The sequence below is a fragment of the Peromyscus californicus genome, unplaced genomic scaffold, assembly GCF_007827085.1.
Source record: "Peromyscus californicus insignis strain IS unplaced genomic scaffold, ASM782708v3 Scaffold_5__1_contigs__length_169319896, whole genome shotgun sequence".
NCBI lineage: Eukaryota > Metazoa > Chordata > Mammalia > Rodentia > Cricetidae > Peromyscus > Peromyscus californicus.
In genome coordinates, this window is record NW_026294573.1 from 22,378,749 (window position 1) to 22,386,431 (window position 7,683).

The following is a 7,683-nucleotide window of genomic DNA, read 5'->3' on the forward strand; positions in this document are numbered from 1 at the left end:
TAGGAGTGTGCTTCAACAGCCCTTGCCTGGCAAGCACTGGAATTCTAATATAGTCTGTAATGTGCTAATGAACAACCGAAGTAGGCCAGGTGTGGTGGGTCCTACCTGCAACCTAACTCTCCAAAGAGAAGCCGGAAGAGCTTGAGTTGAGATCTACAGGATCTTGGGTTCTACAGGAAAATCCTGTTTTAAACAAGCACCAAGAACCAAGTTTGCCGGTGACTCCGGGGGATTCTTTCTACCACATCTTCTTCTGCAACATCTGTTCTCCATTCTGAGTCCTTGCCACATGTCCTTCTCAGTCCTGAAGCACTTCCCCAGCTTGAGTTAACACAATTTGAAGATTTATTTTCAAATCACCCAATCCACACTTGTACACCATCCTTCCTCTTCAGCTCTTGCTTTTAGGAGCCATAGTTTGGTTCCCAGGTTCTGCCGAGTTAGTAGCTGTTTGTCTATGTTTGTTCATTAGTATATTTTTAAGATTCATTTATTTATATATTTTATGTATATAGGATAGGTGTTTTATCTGCATGTACATCTGCACATCAGAAGAAGGCATCACATCCCATTGGACTACAGTTATAGATGGTTGTGAGCTGCTGCGGGGGAGGGGGGGGGGGGGACACGACACTGGGAATTGAACTCAGAACCTGTGCAAGAGCATCCAGTGCTTTTATCAGATGAACTATCTTTCCAGCCCCTTGTGTGTGTGTATACATATATATACATATGTGTATATATATATACATATATATAATATGAATTGAAATCAGGTCATTATGGTTGTGAAGAGACACCTTACTGGCTACAGACCTCTTGTCTGGTTTTTTTTTTTTGTTGTTGTTGTTTTTTAAGCAGAGTTTCTTTGTCTAGCCCTGGCTGTCCTGGAACTCGATCTGTAGATCACAGAGATCTGCCTGCCTCTGTCTCCTGAGTGCTGGGATTAACTGCTGTACCACCACTGCCCCACTTCCAGACCTCTTTAGAGAGAGAATGTCATTAAGTTGCCCCGGCTGACCTTGGAGTTCCTTTCCCAGCCTCCTAAGAAGCAGTAGTGAGCAGCCTGCTCCAGGCCTGGTTTTGAAATACTGCTTGTCATGTGCTGTGTGCACACAGTAAGTTTCCCAGAACAAACAGATTCTGAAAGCATATCTGGGGCCGGGGGAGATGGCTCACAGGGTAAGAGTATTTACTGTGCAACCTTGAGGACTTTAGTTTGAATTCCAGCATCCATGCCAAAAGCTTGATGAGACCTCATGCACACATATGTGCCCACTGTTGTGTGGGCAGAAACAGGAGTGTTGGTAGGGCTTGCAGGCTGTGAGTCTAGTTCCAGTTCAGTGAAAGACCCTGCCTTAAAAAAATAAGGTGAAGAGTAACAGAGCAGTACTCCTGACATCCTCCTCAGGTATGCATTTCTGCATACTCATGTATACCTGCATGTCCAAGTGTAGAACACACACACACACACACACACACACACACACACACACACACACACACACTCAAGCCTATCCTTTACACCTGCTTCATTTTCTACCCAGGATCATGACCTGTGTTCAGACACACCTCAATTTCTGGATAAATAACTTCTGCTGTGTAGAATTTCTACTTCGTAATTACCTGAAATTTCTCTTATGTCTTGTAAGCTGCTCAACTGTAACTGAACTCTGCCTTGTAGAATTGCCTCTGGGTTCTCACGCATCTCTAGTCTTCTGATAGCCACAGCTTAGAACATGCTCTGCATGGTCTGTCACCCATGTGAGAACAATGATGAACAATATGTTTGGATATATAAACATATATATCCCACACCTGGAATCCCAAATCCCAAACATTATTCCCAGAAATCCAAACTCAAAGGCAGGTATGTTGCATGCCTGTAAGCCCAGCACTCAGGAGCTCCAGGCAGGACTTGAACCTCAAAGACAGTGTTAGCTACATCCTGAGTTGGAGGTTAGCCTGGTCTATGTGATGTCCTCCTCAAAACAAGCAAAAACAAAACCAACCACCAGAAGTTCTGATAACAGTATTTCCTCACAGAGCCCTTGAGACATGGCTTCGTTGGGGCCTGGCTTCTTCCTAGGTGCCACCAACTGCTGCGACAAACCACCATTTCCTTATATTGGCAGGATATTGTTTTCCTTCCGCATCCCCTTAGTCAGTCTTCGCACAGATAATTGCCAGGCTCATCTCCTTATTTCTTTCAAATCCCTGTTCACATGGTAGCTTCTCAGAGAGGGCTTTCCTAAGCACCCACCCCAGGAAAAACAGCGGCTTCCTCCTGCCCTGCTCTGTACTTCCTGTTTTCTTTTACCCTGCTTTTTGTTGTTGTTGTTGTTTGTTGTTTTTTTTTTTTTTTTTTTTTTGGTTTTTCGAGACAGGGTTTCTCTGTGTAGCTTTGCGCCTTTCCTGGGACTCACTTGGTAGACCAGGCTGGCCTCGAACTCACAGAGATCCACCTGGCTCTGCCTCCCGAGTGCTGGGATTAAAGGCGTGCGCCACCACCGCCCGGCATTGTTGTTTGTTGTTTTGAGACATGGTCTCTCTCTATATCTCTGGTTGTCCTGGGACTTGCTATATAGACCAGGCTGGCCTTCAACTCACAGAGATCTGCTGCCCCGGCCTCCCATGTGCCCCTGTTCCTGACCCAGGCTATTCTTGAGCAGCGCAGGATGGTACACACCTTTAATACCAGCTTGGAGACAGGAGTGGATGGATTCGGTTTTTTGTTTTTTTTTGTGTGTGTGACTCCAATACTTTTTTTTTTAAAGATTTATTATATATCCAGTGTTCTGTCTGCATATACACCTGCATGTCAGAAGAGGGCGCCAGATCTTATTACAGATGGATGTGAGCCACCATGTGGTTGCTGGGAATTGAACTCAGGACCTTCTGGAAGAGCAGTCAGTGCTCTTAACCTCTGAGCCATCTCTCCAGCCCCGACTCCAATACTTTTAAAAGAAAAGCAAATACTATTGTAAACAGTTTTTATTTATGTATATGTATATATGTATGCCATGTGTGTGCAGGTGTCCTGGGAGGCCAGAGGAGGGTGACAGATCTCCTGGAGTTGGAATTACAGGTGGTTCCCAAGCTGCCTGACATCAGTTCTGGGAACACAACTTCATGGAACTTGGGTCCTCTGGGCAAGCAGGAAACAGTTTTTAAATCCTAAAACAACTTCCCATAGACTTTAACAAAGTATCAAACACCTTTTTTCTGTATGGGAGAAGAAACAGACTTCACTATCAAGGATATTGGAGGATAAACAGTGGGTAAGAAAGATGATATACTTCACACAAGATCAAACACGTTTAGGGTGGTATGGCCTCTGAGGAAAGATTACATTTCGGGCACAAAAAACTGAGGACATAATTCTGTGGTAGAGTGCTGTCTACCATGGGCAGGGCCTTGGGGTCCTATCCCCAACATCAATGAAAGAAAACAAAACCACTGGGTGGTGGCACACGCCTTTAGTCCTAGCACTCGGGAGGCAGCAGAAGCAGGTGGATCTCTATGAATTTGAGGCCTGGTCTACATAGAGAGATCCTCTCTGAAAAAACAAACACACCAAAAAAACCATGTGAAAGAACATTTTGCCTACATGTATGTAAATCGACCACACGAGTACACCAGATCCCCTGGAATTAGAGTTACAGGTGGTTGTGAGTCACTGTGTGGGAATCAAACCTAGACCTTTGAAAGAGCAGTAAGTGCTCTTCTTCTTCCTCTTCCTCTTCAGCTTCTTCTTCCTTCCTTCCTTTCTTTCTTTCTTTTGATTTTGGAGACAGGATTTGTGTAGTTAGTCCTGCTGTCCTGGAACTTGCTCTTTAGACCAGGCTGGCCTTGAACTCTTGAGATCCTCCTGCCTCTGCCTCCTGAGTACTGGTATCAAAGGCGTGCACCACAACCACCCGGCCATTGTCAATTTTTTTACTTCCCCCAACACAGTTTCCCTTCCCTCCTCTCCTCCTAGTCTCTACCCCTCCCCTCCCCTCTGCCCCTCCCCCCACTCCCTCCTCGTCAGTTTCTCTTCAGAATAGGACTCCCATAGATATATATCAACCAAACACGGCATGTCAGGTTGCAGTAAGACTAGGCATCTCCCCTCATATTAGGGCTGGACTAAGCAACCCAGAATGAGGAAAGGGGTCCCAAAAGCAGGCAAAGAGTCAGAGACAGAGCTGGGCTATGGTGGCGCACGTCTTTCTTTATTCCCAGTGCTTGGGACACATGAGGCAGGCGGATCTCTGTGAGTCTGAGGCCAGCCTAGTCTACCAAAAAAAAAAAAAAAAGTCAGAGACAGCTACCACAAGAAAACCCACAGAAGCAACCAATCTTTCTACCCACAACTGAATTTATTTATCTATCTATTTATTTATTTATTTTTTTGAGACAGGGTTTCACTGTGTAGCCCTGGCTGTCCTGGAACTCACTCTGTAGACCAGGCTGGCCTCGAACTCACAGAGATCCGCCTGCCTCTACCTCCCAAGTGCTGGGATTAAAGGCATGTGCCACCACCGCCTAATTTATTTTTAATCCTGTGTGTATGCATGCGCATGTCTGTGTGTTGTTGTCTGTGGAGGCCAGAATCTCTCTAGTCCCTGTAGGTTTTAGAGAGACTCTCATGCAGACAAGATTGGCCTTGAAGTCCTAATCTTCCTGCTTCTACCTCCTAAGTACTTGTATGACAGGCATGGCCCACCATCCCTGCTTAGATTCTGGCCTGTCTACAAGTTAGCTCACAGGACCACTGAATTTGCTGCCATTATTTTTTGTCTAGATTCAGTGGAATGATCTTCCTAATTCCTCATCTCTTTTCCCCCCACAATACACTGGGACCGCTTATGCTCTTAACCTTTTATTGGCCTATCAAAATTTGTAACAAAAGAATGAGGTCCTTAAGGGGTTGGGTAGAGTGCTTGCCTAGCAAGTGCAAAGCCCTGGATTCGGTCCTCAGCTCCGGGGAAAAAAAGAAAGAAAGAAAAAAAAAAAAAAAAAGAATGAGGTCCTTAGCTGGGCAATGGTGGCACAAGCCTTTAGTCCCAGCATGCAGAGGTAGTTAGATATCTGTGAGTTCAAGGCCAGGCTGGTCTACAGGACAGCCAAGACTACACAAAAAAATCCTTTCTCAAAAAACAAAGAACCAAAAAACAAAAACAAAATCAAAACAAACAAACAAACAAAACCCAAATGGAAACAAAAAAGAATGAAGTCCTTATGTCTTTTCTGCTTAATTCTCCAGTTTCATCTGGTACCACCCTCTCTGTCATTATGTGCCAGCCATGGCAACCTATCAGTCCTTGCCAGTGCCTGCCTCTTCCTCATTTAGGGTCTCTGCACACACTCTTGCTGGCTTCCTTCCTTGTCTGCCTAATAACTCATGGTCCTTCCCCAGTGACAACTTCCATGCTCTTCTGAAGAGGTCATTTGCCTGTGCTCCCTCGTTGCACTTTGCACAGCTATAACTGAATCACTTTGAATAACTATTTGCATGCTCTCAATTTCCTTAACTAGCCTATGAACTCCAAGGGAAAGTGAACTGTAAGCCTTTCTCCCCAGCACATTGCCTGGCCCTCGGTAGCTCCTGTTAAAAAGCTCCAGTGGAGGGCTCACATTAGAACCTAAACCATACAGTGTTCCTCTCTCCAAGCCCTAAAATGCTATCACTCACCCCAGACTTCCCTTCTGTCTTCCCAGTGATTAGACATATCAGTTTGTTATGTTCTGTTTATTCAGGAGTCTGTGAAAGCCAATCTGGTAAACTAACCCAGGGTTAGTATTACTCTTCCCCCCCAGGGAGATTTTAGCATTTAACTGGGGACTCCTGCAGAGAAGGTGATCTCACAGGAGCTAATCAAAACTTCCTGTACCATGAAGATACTGTTGGAAACCCCGCCCCCACCTCTTAATGGATCGAAAGGAAAGGAACCTACAGTGTACCAGACATTTTCTAATGCTTGCAGTTTTTTTTTAACTTATATTTTTGTGAAAAACTTGTTAGGCAGGTGGTATTAGCCTCTGTCTTAAAGGCGGGAATCTGAGACAGGTGTAATAATTTCCCAGTGTTGTACATAGGCCAGGGAGATCAGTACTTAGACTCTCTTGCTCTCAGGATATGACTCCTGATCCAATTCTTTTTACAAAACCATGCTGCCTCCAAGTGTAGGCAACTGCTGATACAATTTATACACAAACCTGGACTATGGGGTTAACTGGCTGATTTTCTTTACTTACTAGGCTTCTCTCGTTCCCTCTGTGAGATCTCCACCCCCAGCCTCGCCATCTTACCAGAAGTCCTTCACCTTTGATGCCTGCTCTTATTCACTTTGACCATAAATGTGAGAAGAGACAGAAAATAAATGCTTTGTGCTTTGAGCAGATTTATGAATTAAAATCCAAGATTCTTTGGGGTTTTTTTGTTTGTTTTGTTTTGAGACAGGTTTCTCTGTGTAGCCCTGGCTGTCCTGGAACTTTGCTCTGTAGACCAGGCTGGCCTCAAACTCACTGAGATCCACCTGCCTCTGCCTCCCAAGTGCTGGGATTAAAGGCATGTGCCACCTTGCCTGGCAGGATGCTTTGATTTTATTCACTCGTGAAGCCACCAAAGCATTCTCTATCTAGCAAGCACTTGGGAGGCAAAGGCAGGTGGATCTCAGTGAGTTTGGGGCCAGCCTGGTCTACAAAGAGAGTTCCAGGGCAGCCAAGAAACCCTGTCTCAAAAAACAAAACAAAACAAAAAACAAAAAAAGTCTTTGCTAGCTGGGAGTGGTGGTGCATGCCTTTGCTATCAGTATCTAGGAAGGAGAAGCAGGTAGATTTATAAGTTTAAGGCCAACCTGGTCTACCTAGTGAGCTCCAGGACAGCTAGGGACTTTGTAGACACACCCTGTCTGAAGCAAACAAACAAACAAAAAAGTGTCTTTGCTCATCCTTTGGATCTCCTCCGGATCTTGGATCCTGAAGACGAGCAGTTGAAAGATGATATTATGTTTTTCTTTGTGTCAAAAGCACGGGTCTATTTAATAGCTCAGTAACTTTGGGCAGAATAGTTAATCTCGGTTTTCCCAGCTGTTACAAGGGAGACTGATAGCCACTTTGAACTTGTTGAAAGCCTCTTAAGTTTCATGTGTTGGAAAGCACTTAATGACAAAGCCCTCCACACAGCAAGTCCTAGAATAAAGTTCATTTTTCTGTCCTCAGATCAAGGATATTCCCTCTTAAAGTCCCACAGGACTTTAGAGGTGTGCCGGACCCCGTGGAAGTATGTGTGAAATTTGTGTGCACACGTGTGAGGTGTCTTTTTCTTGGAAATAAAGCCCAGAGTTTGGTGGATTATTTTGGTGTCAGTGACTTCTCTGCAAAGGGACTGTATATTTTTCTCCCTCAAAAGCCAAAGGGGCGAATGTCTTTTGTGAAGGGCAAAGGGGGTCGGGGGTTTTAATGCTTAGTAGATGTACTGCTGGGCAAGTCCCTGAGGAAGGAAGATGACAATACTCCTAGGGTAGGGCTCCTGTGTCCTGGGCTGACCTCCATGAAGTTTTCCCTAGGAGCTCTCAAGGACCTCTCATCAGGTTCCCTTTCAAATTGGGGGAGAGTTGTCAAATGCAGTTAGGGATCACGATTCAAGTCTTGCATGCTGCAGAGGCCTCTGCATCACTAAGAAACTGACTTTTG